The 19579-nt window shown below is 41.7% G+C and overlaps 1 protein-coding gene across 2 annotated transcripts in view; it reads right to left on the bottom strand.

The window, feature by feature from the left end:
* The window catches only part of PLEKHF1 (pleckstrin homology and FYVE domain containing 1), a 92352-nt gene that overhangs the window by 17305 nt on the left and 55468 nt on the right, over positions 1–19579 (bottom strand). Inside the window, exon 1 of one of the 2 annotated variants that reach the window (XM_067471128.1) lies at positions 7256–7472. The exons of the other annotated variant lie outside the window; for it this stretch is intronic. The gene's annotated coding sequence lies outside the window, so the exon portion shown is untranslated. Of the gene's footprint in view, positions 1–7255; positions 7473–19579 lie in introns of those variants that run through there. 2 annotated transcript variants of the gene reach the window in all.

Raw genomic sequence — 19579 nt, 5'->3', positions numbered from 1 at the left:
CAAAGAGCATTCTGAACCTCACCAACTATAGAATTGGGCCAAACTTCCCACACAGAACCCCCATGACCAACAGAAAATACTGGAAGGGTCTGGTGGGAACTGACCTTGAGTTTTTGAGTTGTAGTTCACCTACATCCAGGGAGCACTGTGGACTCTAACAATGATGGATCTGGATCAAACTTGGCACGGATACTCAATATGCCCAAATGTGAAGACTGGTGGAGTTTAGGGAAAACAGACCTTTACATTTGGGAGTTGTAATTGCTGGGATATATAGTTCACCTACAATTAAAGAGCACTCTGAACTCCACCAACGATGGAATTGAACCAAACTTGGCACACAGAACTCCCACCATCAATACAAAATACTGGAAGGGTTTCGTAGGCTTTGACCTTGAGTTCTGGAATTGTAGTTCACCTATATTCAGGGAGCACTGTGGACTCTAACAATGATGGATCTGGACCAAACTTGGCACGGATACTCAATATTCCCAAATGTGAACACTGGTGGAGTTTAGGGAAAATAGACCTTGACATTTGGGAGTTGTAGTTGCTGGGATTTATAGTTCACCTACAATCAAAGAGCATTCTGGATGCCACCAACTATAGAATTGGGCCAAATGTCCCACACAGAACCCCCATGAAAAACAGAAAATACTGTGTTTTCTGATGGTCTTTGGCAACCCTCTGACACTCCCCCACGACCCCCCAGGGGTCCCGACCCCCAGGTTGAGAAACACTGCCCTAAGATGAATCTATTACAGGGACCTCTTGATGGAGTTTGCTTTTGCGTTCCTCTGGGGTCAAGAGAGCATGAATCGCAAAAGGTTACGAAGTGCAGAAGTGCATCCATATCCCTACATAGCAGGCACAAAAGGGAGCGGCACTCTAACCCCAGGTTCCTTCTGTATATTAACGTTGGGCAATCTATGTTCCTCGGGATGTTGTTGTAGTTCATGCCCTACAATCCCTTGCCACTGGCTAGGACTGATGGGATCTGCAACCCTGCAACATTTGCTGTCGTAGAGGAACCAAGAACGGCAACTCTGGCACGGTGTTAAAACCAAAAACAGAAACTACGCCTCCCTAAGCTTTGTTGTCTTTTTGTTTCTGAGCTACTTCCAAAGAAAGAATGGCTTGAGTTTAGTGTACAAATCTGATGAGTCAAAGAAGGGAGTCTTGGTTGCAATGTTCCTGTGTGTGTGTGACACTTGGGAGCCATGACTCACAACGCTGCCTGCCAACCTCTGGGTGAGGAATCCCTCTGTTTTTCTGTGCGTTTCCAAAGAAACTCCTCAAGGAACCAAGTAGGACTGAACTTGAGTCATGAGCAAGCCTTGGGAAAGTTAGCTTTTTGGAGAACAATGCTTCTGCAATCTGTAGTCCACTAAAGAGTACATTTTTCAAGTTTGGGATTCATTGGGATAGCAACACTCCGTTTTGGGGATTCCCCGTAAACTGGTTCTAATTCATGACCAATTTGATGGATTTCATGGCTTTGTGGGAATGAGAACCTTCTCTCTGTGTGGTCCAGATGCCTCTGAGACTGTTGCAGATGGAGACCCATTTGTGCCAAATTCTACAGTTGTTGTCAAATGTGTCAAGAAGGTCATAACTTGAGATTCACTCCCACATGGGCCCCAAATACCCACCAACGTAAATACCTAAACGGGTTATATCCTGTATAGACTACTGCAACGATCTCTACGTGGGGTTGCCTATGAAGACTGCCCGGAAGCTGCAATTAGTACAACGCTCGGCAGCCAGGCTACTAATGGGAGCGGGATACAGGGAGTCAGGGCCGTAGCCAGAAAAAAAATTCGGGAGGGGTTGAAATTTTCGGGGGAGGGGAGTTGAAAATTTTGCGGAGGGGGGGGGGCTGTTGAAACTTGCCTTCTAGCTCACGCTGAAGCAAAGAGCACAGCAGGGGGCAGAGCAGCCTTCAATAGCCTGCAGCTCCGCCCCTGTCAACCACCTCCACCAAGTCTGGCCTCCTTAATGAGAGCATTCAACACACACACACCCAACTTGGTTGCTTCACTACATCGGCTATTCCTGCAAGTAATGACAGTGTGAATAAATTGTCAATATTTAAGGCCTTGCATGGTCTGGGGCCGATGTACCTGAGGGACCGCCTCACCCCCTACCAACCCCAGAGATCCCTCCGTTCTGAGGACCAAGATCTATTGGAAATTCCCAGTGTCAAGACCTTGCGTCTAACAGCAACCAGACGCAGAGCCTTTACAGCAGTGGCACCATCGCTCTGGAATACTCTGCCACCTGAAGTCCGTGCCTTGCGGGACTTATCAGCTTTCCGCAGGGCATGTCAGACATATCTGTTTCGACGGGACTTTGATCTCTGATATTGCTGTTTTTAAATTGTTTTAAATTGTTTTTAAATTGTGTTCGATTTTAGCCTGTTCTTGTAAGCCGCTCCGAGCCGCAGGGGAGTGGCGGCAGAGAAATTCGAATAATAAATAAATAAATAAATAAATATTTTCTTGAGATAGTGTTTGCAGTTCTGGAGGGACTCTTAATTTTTTGCATCTCATAGACTTACACCGCAATGAGTTGCCCTTGGGCTGAGAATTGCGGTATATAAGAGCAGTAAATAAATAAATAAATAATAAATAAACTTCGCATGGGGATTTAGTTAACCAGTTAAAATTCATGAGTAAACTGGTTTTTTTTTTAAAAAATCTAAAACATTTCGGGGGGGGGGGGTTGAACCCCTAACCCCCCCCCCCTCGCTACAGGCCTGCAGGGAGTGCACAACTCCCTCGTTGCGCCAGCTCCACTGGCTGCCAATTAGCTTCCGAGCACAATTCAAAGTGCTAGTCTTAACCTACAAAACCCTACACGGTTCCGGCCCAGTTTACCTGTCTGAACATATTCTCCCCTATAAACCATCAAGGATGTTAAGATCTTCTGGAGAGGCCCTGCTCTCGGTACAGTCACCTTCGCAGTCGCATCTGGTGGGAACGAGAGACGGGGCCTTTTCTGTGGTGGCCCCCCCGGCTATGGAATTCTCTCCCGAATAAAATTAGATCTACCCCCTCCTTCCTTACCTTGGACATTTTCCTCTGTGGGTTTTAAGGACTATGCATTCATGGATTTTGCTGTGGATTCAAGAATCATCTCTGTTCTCTTTTATGGATTATATTTGCCTACCTGCCAGTCTGGATTGTTTTAGATTCTCTTACTTAATCTTTTATTTGCCTTTTTCACCCTTTTTAATATTGCTTGCTTTTATTCATCTATTTTTGCTTCATTGACTATTCTAAAGCCTTTGACTGTGTGGATCATAATAAATTGTGGCAAGTTCTTGGTGGGATGGGCATCCCAAGCCCCCTTCCCTCTCTCCTGAGGAATCTGTCCAAGGACCAAGTAGCAACAGTCAGAACTGATCACGGAACAGGAGACGGGTTCAAGATTGGGAAAGGCGTCCGGCAAGGCTGCATCCTCTCACCCAACCTTTTAAACGTGTATGCAGAACACATCATGTGAGGATGTGCAGGGCTTGAGGAATGCAAAGCTGGGGTGAAAATTGCTGGAAGAAACATTAACAACCTCAGATATGCAGATGACACCACTCTGATGGCCGAAAGCGAGGAGGAGCTGAGGAGCCTTCTAATCAAGGTGAAAGAAGAAAGCGCAAAAGCCGGGTTGCAGCTAAACGTCAAAAAAACCAAGATTATGGCAACAAGAATGATTGACAACTGGAAAATAGAGGGAGAAAATGTGGAGGCCGTGACAGGGTTTGTATTTCTAGGCGCAAAGATGAGTGCAGATGCAGACTGTAGCCAGGAAATCAGAAGACGCTTACTTCTTGGGAGGAGAGCAATGCCCAGTCTCGATAAAATAGTAAAGAGTAGAGACATCAGACTGGCAACCAAGATCCATTGCCTAGTCCAAGCCATGGTCTTCCCTGTAGTCACCTACGGATGTGAGAGCTGGACCTTAGGGAAGGCTGAGCGAAGGAAGAGAGATGCTTTTGAGCTGTGGTGTTGGAGGAAAGTTCTGAGAGTGCCTTGGACTGCAAGAAGATCCAACCAGTCCATCCTCCAGGAAAGAAAGCCCGGCTGCTCACTGGAGGGAAGGAGACGAGAGGGAAAGTGGAAGTCCTTTGAATGCCACATCATGAGGAGACAGCAAAGCCTAGAAAAGACAATTATGCTGGGGAAAGTGGAAGGCAAAAGGAAGAGGGGCCGACCAAGGGCAAGATGGATGGATGGCATCCTTGAAGTGACTGGACTGACCTTGAAGGAGCTGGGGGTGGTGACGGCCGACAGGGAGCTCTGGCGTGGACTGGTCGGAGACGACTGAACGAATGAACAACAAGCTTTTATTCAATAAACTGTTTATTTGCTAAAGAACTTTGGAGTGTTCATGGGTTCAAAGGTGTGCTTTCAGCCTTGATGTGTGACACCCGCCACCTTCACAGTTGCGTCTGGTGGGAACGAGAGACAGGGCCTTCTCGGTGGTGCCCCACTGGCTATGGAATTTCCTCTCAAATGAAATTATATCTGCCCCCTCCCTCCTGACCTTTAGGAAGCTAGTGAAAACCTGGCTGTGGAACAAGCTAGTAATAAATAAATAAATAAATAAATAAATAAATAAATAATCAAGGTGGCCAATTGCAACATTCACACCTGACTCCAACAGACAAGAGTTCTTTCTCCCACCCTGGACATCATTCCATAGATCTATAAACCCCACTCGCCTAGTTTCCAACAGACCTCCCAACCTCGGAGGATGCCTGCCATAGATGCAGACGAAACGTCAGGAGAGAATGCTTCTGAGACATGGCCAAACAGCCCGGAAATCTCACAATCAGTTATTATTATTATAATTATTTTTGCAATATCTGCAGCTTTGCATGAAATACAAAACGGCGTGAACTTTGCATGCCGCTTTGACCTCCATAGGAGAAGGATGGGGTATAATTAAAACATCTCCTATAATCACAGCCACACAATTACAGCGTTTTTCTACCACAGCTTTGCCCTATGGAATCCTGGGATTTGCAGTTCAGTCGTGGGAAATGCCCCAAAGAGTTTTACTGGAGCGTGCTTCACCAAACTACAAACTCTAAGGATTCAATGGGATATCGCTAAGTAAAACAAAATGGTATCAACCAGCTTTTAAAAGTTACTTTTTTGGGACCTGAGAGTTCCAATGCTAGGAGTTATCACCCAAAGGTCAACTTTCCCAAACTCTGCATAATTATGTCCCATGTGGTATGTTATTATTAATAATAATAATAATGTTATTATGATTATATTCCCTCCTCCAAATTCTGCATAATTATGTACCATATATTATATTAATATCAATAATAATAATAATAATATATTATTATTATATTCCCTCCTCCAAACTCTGCATAATTATGTCCCATACAGTATATTATTATTATTATTATTATTATTATTATTATTATGTTATTATTATTATATTCCATCCTCCAAACTCTGAATAATTATATCCCATATGGTCTATATTATTATTATTATTTATTAATATGTTATTATGATTATATTCCTTCCTCCAAACTGTGCATAATTATATCCCATATGGTATATTATTATTATTATTATTATTATTATTATTATATTAATATGCTATCATGCTTATATTCCTTCCTCCAAATTCTGCATAATTATGTCCCATATGCAATATATTATTATTATATTATTATTAATATGTTATTATGATTGCATTCCTTCCTCCAAACTCTGCATAATTATGTCCCATATGGTATATATTATTATATTATTTATTATTAATATCCTATTATGATTATATTCCTTCCTCCAAACTCTGCATAATTATGTCCCATATGGTATATAATAATGATAATAATAATAATAATATGTTATTATTATATTCCCTCCTCCAAACTCTGCATAATTATATCCCATATGGTATATTATTATTATTATTATTATTATTATTATTATTATTATTATATTAATATGCTATTATGTTTATATTCCTTCCTCCAAATTCTGCATAATTATGTCCCATATGGTATATATTATTATATTATTATTAATATATTATTATGATTATATTCCTTCCTCCAAACTTTGCATGATTATATCCCATATCATATATTATTATTAATAATAATATGTTATTATGATTATATTCCCTCCTCCAAACTTTGCATGATTATATCCCATATGGTCTATATTATATATATATATATATATATATATATATATATATATATGTTATTATGATGATATTCCCTCCTCCAAACTCAGCATAATAATGTCCCATACAGTATGTTGTTGTTGTTGTTGTTATTATTATTATTAATTTATTATGGTTATATTCCTTCCTCCAAACTCTGCATAATTATGTCCCATATGGTATATATTATATTATTATTATTATTATTATTATTATTATTATTAATATATTATTATGATTATATTCCCTCCTCCAATTAAAAGGGCCCAATTTTTGACACAATTAACTATATTTTAGCAGCCCTGAGGCCCCTTCTATCTACACTGCCCTGTAATCCAATTACAATCGGCATGATCTGCTTTAATTCGGATTATATGAGTCCACACTGCCATATAACCCGGTTCAAAGCAGATAATCCGGGTTTTATATGCCAGGGTCCAACTTGGCAGAACTTTCAAAGCAACTAGAGAATCCCTCCTCGAATTATATGAGTCCACACTGCCATATAACCCGGCTCAAAGCAGATAATCCGGGTTTTATATGCCAGGGTCCAACTTGGCAGAACTTTCAAAGCAACTAGAGAATCCCTCCTCGAATTATATGAGTCCACACTGCCATATAACCCGGCTCAAAGCAGATAATCCGGGTTTTATATGCCAGGGTCCAACTTGGCAGAACTTTCAAAGCAACTAGAGAATCCCTCCTCGAATTATATGAGTCCACACTGCCATATAACCCGGCTCAAAGCAGATAATCCGGGTTTTATATGCCAGGGTCCAACTTGGCAGAACTTTCAAAGCAACTAGAGAATCCCTCCTCGAATTATATGAGTCCACACTGCCATATAACCCGGTTCAAAGCAGATAATCCGGGTTTTATATGGCAGGGTCCAACTTGGCAGAACTTTCAAAGCAACTAAAGAATCCCTCCTCGAATTATATGAGTCCACACTGCCATATAACCCGGTTCAAAGCAGATAATCCGGGTTTTATAAAGCAGAATCGAACTTGGCAGAACTTTCAAAGCAATTAGAGAATTTTTGGGGGAATGTTACCTCCTCGTGACTCTGTTGCTTCTCCTTCCTCCCAACCGGGACCCGATCTTCTTTTTGCTGTTCCGAGCCCGTCCACACGGAGACGGAGTTAATCGCGCGTTCGTCCCGCGAGAGGGGCCTCCTTCCGCCTCTGGGAGGTTCAAACTCCCCAACATTCCATTGGCCTGGGCGGGCAGCCAATCAGAGCGCCGCCGCCTCCCGAGCAGGACGGTCCGGTTCTGGCACTCTCAAACAGCCAGCGTTCCATCGCCTCAGGCCACGCCCCCGAAAGTAGGCGGCGGCCAATCACGGCGCGCGGAACCGAGCCAGGCGCGTCTGATTGGCCAGGACGGGAAGCGGAGCCACGCCCGGAAAGAACAAAGGTGAATCAAAACAAAGGCTTTAGGGAGTTGCAGTTTGGCAAGGTCTCAGAGCCAAAGGGCTGGGGTCTCACCAAAGGGGACTCAGAGCAGCTTACAATATTACATACATACATACATATATATATATATATATATATATATATATATATATATATATATATAATTTTACATTTCACATTACATGTAATATTACTAATAATATTACACTATTATGGTATAGTACAATATAGTAATATATAATACTAATATTGTGCTAATAATGTATAATATTATAATTTAATATAATACAAATAATTTATTTATTTATTTATTTATTTATTTGGTGCATTTGTTGACCGCCGTTCTCAGCCCTAGGGCGACTCACGGCGGTGTACAACATGTAAAAAACAATTTACAACAAGGCAATAACAACAAATCAACATATCATTAATACACAATAATATAGTTACACTAAATAATCCGCTCCGTCTCTTCGTAGAATCATAAACCAATCTCGTAATCCATATTCCGTTCCAGTTGTCATTACCACTTTATGTAGCACTCAGTTAAATGATTTTTCGAATAACCATGTCTTTAAGTTCTTACGGAAAGACATAAGGGAGGGTGCCTGTCTGATGTCAACAGGGAGGTCGTTCCACAGCCGGGGGGCCACCACCGAGAAGGCCCTCTCTCTCGTCCCCGCCATATACATGGCCATATAGCCCGAAAAAAACCCACAAGAACTGAGTGATTCCAGCCATGAAAGCCTTCGACAATACAATATAATAATTTTACATTTCACATTACATGTAATATTACTAATAATATTACAATATAATGGCATAGTACAATATAGTAATATATAATACTGATATAGTGCTGTGATAATAATGTAATATATTGTATGCACATATAATATTGATAACATTATAATTTAATATAATATAATACTAATAATACAATATAATAATTTTACATTTCACATTACATGTAATATTACTAATAATATTACACTATTATGGTATAGTACAATATAGTAATATATAATACTGATATTGTGCCGTGATAATAATATAATATCTTGTATACACATAAAATAATATAATATATTGTATGTGCATGTGTATATGTGGGGAGTTGTATGTGTATGTAAGAGGAGAAATTGGGTTTGTATTTGGTTTTATTGATTTTATTGATTTTATGGTTATAATGCATAAATTGTTGTTAACTGTAAATTGATGTAATTTTGTGTATGATTGTTTTTGATGCAGGCATCAAATTGTGCCTTTGCTTTTGTAAGCCGCCCTGAGTCCCCTTCGGGGTGAGAAGGGCGGGGTAAAAGAACCCCAAATAATAAATAAATAAATAAATAAATATGTGTATATGTGGGGAGTGGTAGTTTGTGGGGAGTTGTATGTGGGGAGTGGTAATTTGGCAAGCTCTCAGAGCCAAAGGGCTGGGGTCTCACCAAGGGGGACTCAGGACAGCTTACAATATATACATATACATACACACACACACACACACACACACACATATATATATATATATATATAGTAAGCTGCTCTGAGTCCCCCTTGGTGAGACCCCAGCCCTTTGGCTCTGTATGTGTGTGTGTATGTATGGATATATATATATATATATTGTAAGCTGCTCTGAGTCCCCCTTGGTGAGACCCCAGCCCTTTGGCTCTGTATGTGTGTGTGTATGTATGGATATATATATATATATATATATATATATATATATATATATATATATATTGTAAGCTGCTCTGAGTCCCCCTTGGTGAGACCCCAGCCCTTTGGCTCTGTATGTGTGTGTGTATGTATGGATATATATATATATATATTGTAAGCTGCTCTGAGTCCCCCTTGGTGAGACCCCAGCCCTTTGGCTCTGTATGTGTGTGTGTATGTATGGATATATATATATATATATATATATATATATATATATATATATTGTAAGCTGCTCTGAGTCCCCCTTGGTGAGACCCCAGCCCTTTGGCTCTGTATGTGTGTGTGTATGTATGGATATATATATATATATATTGTAAGCTGCTCTGAGTCCCCCTTGGTGAGACCCCAGCCCTTTGGCTCTGTATGTGTGTGTGTATGTATGGATATATATATATATATATATATATATATATATATATATATATATATATTGTAAGCTGCTCTGAGTCCCCCTTGGTGAGACCCCAGCCCTTTGGCTCTGTATGTGTGTGTGTATGTATGGATATATATATATATATATATTGTAAGCTGCTCTGAGTCCCCCTTGGTGAGACCCCAGCCCTTTGGCTCTGTATGTGTGTGTGTATGTATGGATATATATATATATATATATATATATATATATATATATATATTGTAAGCTGCTCTGAGTCCCCCTTGGTGAGACCCCAGCCCTTTGGCTCTGTATGTGTGTGTGTATGTATGGATATATATATATATATATATATATATATATATATATATATATATATATATATTGTAAGCTGCTCTGAGTCCCCCTTGGTGAGACCCCAGCCCTTTGGCTCTGTATGTGTGTGTGTATGTATGGATATATATATATATTGTAAGCTGCTCTGAGTCCCCCTTGGTGAGACCCCAGCCCTTTGGCTCTGTATGTGTGTGTGTATGTATGGATATATATATATATATTGTAAGCTGCTCTGAGTCCCCCTTGGTGAGACCCCAGCCCTTTGGCTCTGCATGTGTGTGTGTATGTATGGATATATATATATATTGTAAGCTGCTCTGAGTCCCCCTTGGTGAGACCCCAGCCCTTTGGCTCTGTATGTGTGTGTGTATGTATGGATATATATATATATATATATATTGTAAGCTGCTCTGAGTCCCCCTTGGTGAGACCCCAGCCCTTTGGCTCTGTATGTGTGTATGGATATATATATATATTGTAAGCTGCTCTGAGTCCCCCTTGGTGAGACCCCAGCCCTTTGGCTCTGTATGTGTGTGTGTATGTATGGATATATATATATATATATATATATATATATGTAAGCTGCTCTGAGTCCCCTTTGGTGAGGCTCTGAGACCTTGCCAAACTACAACTCCCCACATACAACTCCCCACAAACTACAACTCCCCAGATATACACATACACATACAATATATTATATTATTTTATGTGTATACAATATATTATATTATTATCACAGCACAATATCAGTATTATATATTACTATATTGTACTATACCATAATACTGTAATATTATTAGTAATATTACATGTAATGTGAAATGTAAAATTACATATAGGCAGGGACATCTAATTACCTCTCAACAAAAGTTTGCCCCAGGCACTGCCAGGCCATCAAATGCTAATCAAGGTGGTCAGTTGAAACATTCACACCTAGCTCCAGCAGACAAGAGTCCTTTGTCCCACCCTTTGTCCCAAGGGGAATCAGAGCAGCTTGCACATACACATACAATATATTATATTATTATGTGTGTATACAATATATTATATTATTATCACAGCACAATATTCGTATTATATATTACTATATTGTACTATACTATAAAATTATTAGTAATATCACATGTAATGTGAAATGTAAAATTGTTATATTGCATTATTAGTATTATATTAAATTATAATAATATATTATTATACATTATTAGCACAATATTAGTATTATATATTATTATATTGTACTATACCATTATATTGTAATATTATTAGTAATATTACATGTAATGTGAAATGTAAAATTATTATATTTTATTATTTGTACTATATTGTATTAATTATATGCAGATGACACCACTCTGATGGCCGAAAGCGAGGAGGAGCTGAGGAGCCTTCTAATCAAGGTGAAAGAAGAAAGCGCAAAAGCTGAGTTGCAGCTAAACGTCAAAAAAACCAAGATTATGGCAACAAGAATGATTGACAACTGGAAAATAGAGGGAGAAAATGTGGAGGCCGTGACAGACTTTGTATTTCTAGTTGCAAAGATTACTGCAGATGCAGACTGTGGCCAGGAAATCAGAAGACGCTTCCTTCTTGGGAGGAGAGCCATGTCCAGTCTCGATAAAATAGTAAAGAGTAGAGACATCACACTGGCAACAAAGATCCATTGCCTAGTCCAAGCCATGGTCATCCCTGTAGTCACCTACGGATGTGAGAGCTAGACCTTCGGGAAGGCTGAGCGAAGGGAGAGAGATGCTTTTGAGCTGTGGTGTTGGAGGAAAGTGCTGACAGTGCCTTGGACTGCGAGAAGATCCAACCAGTCCATCCTCCAGGAAATAAAGGCCGACTGCTCATTGGAGGGAAGGAGACTAGAGACAAAGTGGAAGTCCTTTGGCCACATCATGAGGAGACAGCAAAGCCTAGAGAAGACAATGATGCTGGGGAAAGTGGAAGGTAAAAGGAAAAGGGGCCGACCAAGGGAAAGATGGATGGATGGCATCCTTGAAGTGACTGGACTGACCTTGAAGGAGCTGGGGGTGGTGACGGCCGACACGGAGCTCTGGCGTGGGCTGGTCCATGAGGTCACGAAGAGTTGGAGACGACTGAATGAATGAACAACAACAAGCTGGTGTTGCACCACCTGACATCCGCCGGGAAGTAGCAGCCAATCGTGAAAGGACCAAGACAGAGACATCTCCAGCCCATCCCCTGTTTGGGTATCAGCCAGCACGTCAACGACTTAAATCAAGAAATAGTTTTTAAAGATCTACAGAGACACTCGCTGGAACACCTCAGCAAGCGAGAGTCAACAACAACAACAATTCTTTATTGATTAGTCAATTTTGACCATATCAAAACATGCAAAACATACAAATCATACACATACAGTAAAACCATATATGAATACAAAATATCATGGCCTACTGGCCTGTCGACCCACTCCTGAATAATTGAGCAACTACAAGATAAAGAGGTTAAAAGATTAAAAATTGATTAATTCTTTAACATAGGGTTAGGGTGGCAAGCGAGAGTCCAAAAGTGGCAGGCTCAAACCCAGAACCTCAATCAATGGCTGATACCAAATGAGAGGCTCCCCCCTGGGCAGGCCCATAGCTAGGATTTTGATTCGGGGGGGGGGGGGGGCGAGTTTGATTGGGGGGGGGGGGGGGTGAGTCTGAGTGAAAGAGGGTCTACCCTAGCAAACCTTTTGTATCGCTATCCCAATACCCCCATGCATATGAGATATATTGAGCATGGTGATCAGACCATGATATGAATAAACCTAACAGTTTAAATAATGTACTAGTAAGGCCTTTTCACAGACCACCATGAGAATTTCGGGGGGGCTGAAGCCCCCAAAGCACCCCCCCCCCCCCGGCTACATGCCTACCCCTGGGCACACAGAAGACTGGGCGACTTGGAAGGTGCTGAACAGACTGCGCTCTGGCACCACGAGATGCAGAGCCAAGCTCAAGAAATGGGGCCACAAAGTGGAATCCACGACATGCGAGTGTGGAGAAGAAGAGCAAACCACTGACCACCTGCTGCAATGCACCTTGAGCCCTGCCACATGCACAAGGGAGGACCTTCTTGTGGCAACACCAGAGGCACTCCAAGGGGCCAGATACTGGTCAAAGGACATCTAATCAACTACCAAACTCACAAATTTTGTATTTTGTCTGTTTGTTTGTTCTGTTCTGTTAGAAATGTAATACAATTGACTGGTTGCCCTGACATGACAAATAAATAAATAAATGTTCATTCATTCATTCGATACACACACACACACACACACACACACTAGCTGTACCCGCCATACATTGCTGTGGCCAACCTTTCCTCTTTCTTGCCTTCTTTCTTTCTTTCCTTCCTTCCTTCCCTCTTTCCTTCCTTCCCTCTTTTTCTTTCCCTCCTTCTTTCTTCCTTCTCTACCTGTTTCTTTCCTTGCTTCCTCTGCTCTTTGGTTCCATCCTTCCTTGTCTCCTTCCTACCTTCTCTCTCTCTTTCATTCTTTCTGAAAAACTAGGGCTGAAAAACTAGGCTTATACTTGAGTACATACAGTCATTTCTTGAGATACAGTCACAAAATGAAATGCAAATTTTTAAGCGTATTGGCTTCTGACAACAAAAAGGTGTCCCGGTGTCAAATGATTATGAGATTCTTGAGCAGGCAAAATCTCAGAAGCGGTGCTGCTTCATTGCCAGCCAAAGACACCAATATCATATTACCTATTTCACGTACTTCATTAGCACCTAGCATTTTTACGATTCATCTTTAAAATGTAATACTTGACATTATTGCAGCGTCAAAATCAGTTTTTAAATCTTCAAGTTCAGAAGCAATAATCCCCCCTGTTTCATTTTTCGACAGCCTCCTTTTGTGATCAGTTGACTTACCTGTGCCTAGAAATGGAAGTGATTGTGCATTTCCCTCACTTTGTCTCCACCAAAGGAGAGAGCCCTGTGCCGATCCCTGTTTTGAATTCTCATTCTTCGCCAGCTCCCTTTTATTTAAACAGCAATCTTATATTCTGCGTGTGTTCTTTTATTATACAGGGGAAATCGTGATGAATGATTAGGTATTTCAAACACTAAAACTTAGGTAGATTAGCTACTTCAAATATTAGAACTGAAAAAATATTGCAGAGGACAAGTGTATGATAATCATCAGTTAATTTAAAAAGTTGTAAATGTGTTCACCGTGATAGACGGAGCCTTCGCAGAGGTACATAAAAGAGCCACGCAGAATATAAAACTTGGGGTGGCTTCAGGCCCACCGCTACCAAGCTGTCAAGGCTTGAGAAGATGTCTTAGAGAAAGCTGTCCTTCATTCTGACAAAAACCACCTGTCACTTTTAAGACAGGCACCATTTCTTTCCATTGGTTCCTTTCCTTATCCTTCCACTTCCCTTCCCTTTCTTTCCCTTCTCTTTCCCCTTCCCTTTCCCTTCCTTCCACTTTCTCCTTTCCCCTTTCCTTTCCCATCCCTTTTGCTTCCACCTTCACTTCCCTTTCCCTTTTTCTTCCCTTCCCATCCACTTCCCCATTCCCTTCCCTTTCTTTTCCCTTTCAATTTCCTTTTCTCTTTGCTTTCCCTTTCCTTCCCCTTCCCTTTCCCTTCCTTCCCCCTCCTCCTTTCCCTTTCCTTTCCCGTCCCTTTTGCTTCCCCCTTCCCTTTCTTTCCCTTTCCCTTCTTCTTCCCTTCCCCATTCCCTTCTCTTTCTTTTCCCTTTCAATTTCCTTTTCTCTTTGCTTTCCCTTTTCCCTTTCAAATTCCTTTTCTCTTTGCTTTCCCTTTTCCCTTTCAAATTCCTTTTCTCTTTGCTTTCCCTTTTCCCTTTCCTTCCTTCCCCTCCTCCTTTCCCTTTCCTTTCCCATCCCTTTTGCTTCCCCCTTCCCTTCTTCTTCCCTTCCCCATTCCCTCTCCTTTCTTTTCCCTTTCAATTTCCTTTTCTCTTTACTTTCCCTTTCTCCTTTCCTTTTCCCTTTCAATTTCCTTTTCTCTTTGCTTTCCCTTTCCCTTTCCTTCCTCTTCCCTTTCCCTTCCTTCCCCCTTCTCCTTTCCCTTTTCTTTCCTTTCCCATCCCTTTTGCTTCCCCCTTCCCTTTCCTTTCCCTTTTTCTTCCCTTCCCCATCCCCTTCCCTTTCTCTTTCCTTTTCTTTGCTTTCCCTGCCTTTCCCTTCCCTTTCCCTTCTCTTTCCCTTCTCTTTCCCCTTCCCTTTCCCTTCCTTCCACCTTCTCCTTTCCCTTCCCTTCCCTTTCCCGTCCCTTTTGCTTCCCCTTCCCCATCCCCTTTCCTTCCCCATTCCCCTTTCTCTTTCCCTTCCCTTTTCTCTTTGCTTTCCCTTCCCCTTCCCTTCCCTTTCTTTTCTCTTTTCCTTCCCTTCCCCTCCCCTCCCCTTTCTCTTTCCCTTCCCTTTCGACTTCCCTTTCCCTTTCCCTTTCCTTCCCTTTCTTTTCTCTCTTCCTTCCCTTCCCCATTCCCTTCCCTGTAGCTGCTTTCTCTTAGGATAATCTGTTTCTTTGGGCATTTCCTTCTCATAGGCATAGGACACTCAGGATCTCCAAAGTTTCAGAACTTTTCTCAGCATTATCTTAGGACTTGAACGTGGTGGCTCCCATGGCAGTGATGGTGTGAGTCCATCCTAGGCTGAGCCTGGTCTTTAGTAGAACTATCCAAGGTTTTGAAACTAATGTCAGAGGATAGGGTTCACAATTGCCTTTCGATTTCAGACTGAAATCCAGGGCAGAAACACCATCCTACTGACATTGGAGCCACAACCCTCCATTGCTCGAACCCTTCAGTGACATCTTCTCACACTCAGTTTTGTTGGGAAACGTTTCCATCTTGGTGGCATTTAGCTCTCTCTTGTGATATTATTCTGTTCCCCAGCATTCAGTGTGGGACTCTGTATTAATAAACGGAACAGTTTCCATCAATGTGTCCTAACATCCATACACAGTAAGTTATGAAAAGGTTATGGTGTCACGATTGCCCCGAACAGCGCTGCATTTGTGGCTGTGAATAGCCTCTCTGTGCATGTTGCATTGGGGAGAAGTCCTAAATATTCACTTTGCTAGCGAACCAAACCCGGTTGCCAAACAATGAATAACTCTTCCCCATATTTATTTGAGTGCACAGCATTAGGCAAATTACAATATGTAACACATTTTGAAAAGAAACTGTTCCTAGTTTGAAAGTGTTATTTCCTGTTTAATTGTGCAGTCCTTACTTTGAAAGCCGTTGTGATATTTCCTGCTTGCCTATGGCTGCAGAGAGAATTATTAAATACCAATGTTCTGTTAAGGATATTAGAGGCAAGGATGAAGTTCTTTGGCCACATATTGAGAAGACAGGAAAGTTCGGAGAAGATAATGATGCTGGAAGGAAGGAAAAGGGAAGGAAAAAGGAAGAGAGGTTGACCAAGGGCAAGATGGATGGATCTTATCCTTGAAGGGACTGCCTTGGGCTGACAGGAGGCTCTGGCATCGGCTGGTCCATGAGGTCACGGAGACTTGGAAGCAACTGAATGAAGAAACAACAATAAATGTTCTGTTGTGGTTTTGATCATGTTGCCTCCTTTATTATGACGGAGAGCCTCTGGTTAGAGATGACTGATGCACATCCCTACTGAATGGAAATATACTCCTGAAAGAATGTGGAGAGAATGGTGCCGCAAAACAATTTACTTCTGTAGCACCGATAGAGCCACAGTGCAATCTTCATGTGAGCATTTTGTGAGGAGTTGGTGTGTCAGCTCAGGTCCTCCCTCTTTAAAGATTTCAGCAGGGATCCCATCAGGTCCGCTGGCTTTGTTCTTTTTTTTGTTGTTGGCTGATGGCATTACTGACTTCTTCCAAACTAATAATAATAATAATAATAATAATAATAATAATACTTTATTTATATACTGCTCTATCTCCCCGAGGGTAACATCACAAAACATACAAAGTAAAACAACATAACCATAAGATTAACAAAACAATATAAGCATAAAAATTGTCACCATAACACACATATATCAAAAGTAATCCTGCCTGTTCAAGGCAATTAAAAAATTTAAAAGGATGGGCCAAGATTTATGCAAGCCCAAAATTCTAGGGGGCCTGGGGAATTAAGTGCAATGCTATGGCAGGCAATAATAATATTAGGTAGGGGTCTGTGGCTATTCATTTCGGAGCCAATTAGAGGAAATGATCTGGGTAATTGGTAGGAAGAATAAGGCTGTATTCGACAATATGTAAGACTGAGTTAGAACTGGTCATTTTCAAAAGCTTGTTGAAACCACCAGGTCTTCAAGCACCAGGTCTTCAAACTAGGCAGTGCTGCAAGCCAACCTTAAAAACTGTGGCATAGACACTGAAAACTGGGGAGCCCTGGCCCTTGAGCGCTCCAGCTGGAAGTCAGCTGTGACCAGCAGTGCTGCAGAATTTGAAGAGGCATGAATGGAGGGCGAAAGACAGAAATGTGCCAAGAGGAAGGCGCAGCAAGCCAACCCCGGCCAGGACCGCCTTCCACCTGGAAACCGATGCCCTCACTGGGGGAGAACATGAAGGCCAAGAATAGGGTTCCATAGTCACCTACATACCCACCACCAGTACACCAATCTCAGAAGACAATCCTACTCGGACAACGAGGGATCACCTAAGTAAGTAAGTAAGAGATATAAAATCTTAAACTACCATATTATTTTTCACATCTCAGACAGAACATTCCTCTTCCTTATGTAGTTTAATGCTATAGTATCATGGGAGTTGTAGTTTGATGAAACACCAAGAGAAGATAAAAGATCTTGTAAAACGATAACCCTCATGGGTTGTTGTAGTTTTTTTTGGGCTGTATGGCCATGGTCTAGAAGCATTCTCTCCTGACGTTTCGCCTGCATCTATGGCAAGCATCCTCAGAGGTAGTGAGGTCACCTCACTACCTCTGAGGATGCTTGCCATAGATGCAGGCGAAACGTCAGGGAAGAATGCCTCTAGACCATGCCCATGCAGCCCGAAAAAACCTACAACAACCCAGTGATTCCGGCCATGAAAGCCTTCGACTATAACCCCCATGATTCCTCAGCATTGAGTCATTGCAGTTAAAGTGGTGTTACACTGCATTGATTCTACAGTGCAGATGCATCCTGTGTTCCCCATGCAAGCAAGCACAAGGAGAGTTCAGAGAAAGCTGCTTCAGAGATGTTCTTCCTGCGACACACACATGTGAAGAATTCAGTATCTTGTAGAGCAGTGTTTCTCAACCTGGGGGTCGGGACCCCTTGAGGGGTCGCAAGGGGGTGTCAGAGGGGTCACCAAAGACCAGAAGAAAACCCAGTATTGTCTGTTGGTCATGTGGGGTTCTGTGTGGGAAGTTTGGCCCATTTCTATCATTGGTGGGGTTCAGAATGTTCTTTGATTGTGGGTGAACTATAAATCCCAGCGACTACAACTCCCAAATGTCAAGGTCTATTTTCCCCAAACTCCACCACTGTTCACATTCAGGCATATTGAGTATTCATGCCAAGTTTGGTCCATCATTGTTTGAGTCCACAGTGCTCTCTGGATGTAGGTGAACTACAATTCCAAAACTCAAGGTCAGTGCCCACCAAACACTTCCAGTGTTTTCTGTGTGCTAAGTTTGGTTCAATTCCATTGTTGGTGGAGTTCAGAATGCTCTTTGATTGTAGGTGAACTATAAATCCCAACAACTACAACTCCCAAATGACAAAATCAACCCCCCTCAACCCCATTAGTACTCAAATTTGAGCATATTTGTGCCAAATTTGGTCCAGCGAATGAAAATACATCCTGCATATCAGGTATTTACATTACGATTCATAACAGTAGCAGTCTTACAGTTGTGAAGTAGCAACAAAAATAATTTTATGGCTTGGGGGTCACCACAACATGAGGAACTGTATTAAGGGGTCGAGGCATTAGGAAGGTTGAGAATCACTGTTGTAGAGCTTCCAGAACATGTGACAGAAGTGTCACATCCATAATATCCTCTTTTTTTATTCCCATAAATTCTCCTCATATTCTTTGGGTGACTTGTTTAATTATACGTAAAATTGCTTGGCAACATTATACTAGAATTACTAGGTGATTATGAGAAGTTTGGAGTGGGTGGCTTAGTGGGGATGCTGCTCCACCATGTGGCAGAGACACAGCTGTGCCTCGAAAGGAGAGAAATGCAAAGGAAGGTGAGAAAATGTATTGTCGAAGGCTTTCATGGCCAGAATCACTCAGTTCTTGTGGGTTTTTTCGGGCTATATGGCCATGTTCTAGAGGCATTTCTCCTGACGTTTCGCCTGCATCTATGGCAAGCTTCCTCAGAGGTGAGGACCTCACCTCTGAGGAAGCTTGCCATAGATGCAGGCGAAACGTCAGGTGAAATGCCTCTAGAACATGGCCATATAGCCCGAAAAAACCCACAAGAACTGAGAGAAGGTGAGAAAGTTGGACAGAAACAGAAGGGAATGTGGCGAGACATGGCGACTGTGGGGTGGAATGGGAATTGGTTGGCTGCCCAAAGGATGCTTCCCAATG

The sequence above is a fragment of the Anolis sagrei genome, chromosome 8, assembly GCF_037176765.1.
Source record: "Anolis sagrei isolate rAnoSag1 chromosome 8, rAnoSag1.mat, whole genome shotgun sequence".
Lineage (NCBI taxonomy): Eukaryota > Metazoa > Chordata > Lepidosauria > Squamata > Dactyloidae > Anolis > Anolis sagrei.
Note: the sequence above shows the minus strand (reverse complement) of the source record. Positions and strands in the feature narration are given on the sequence as shown.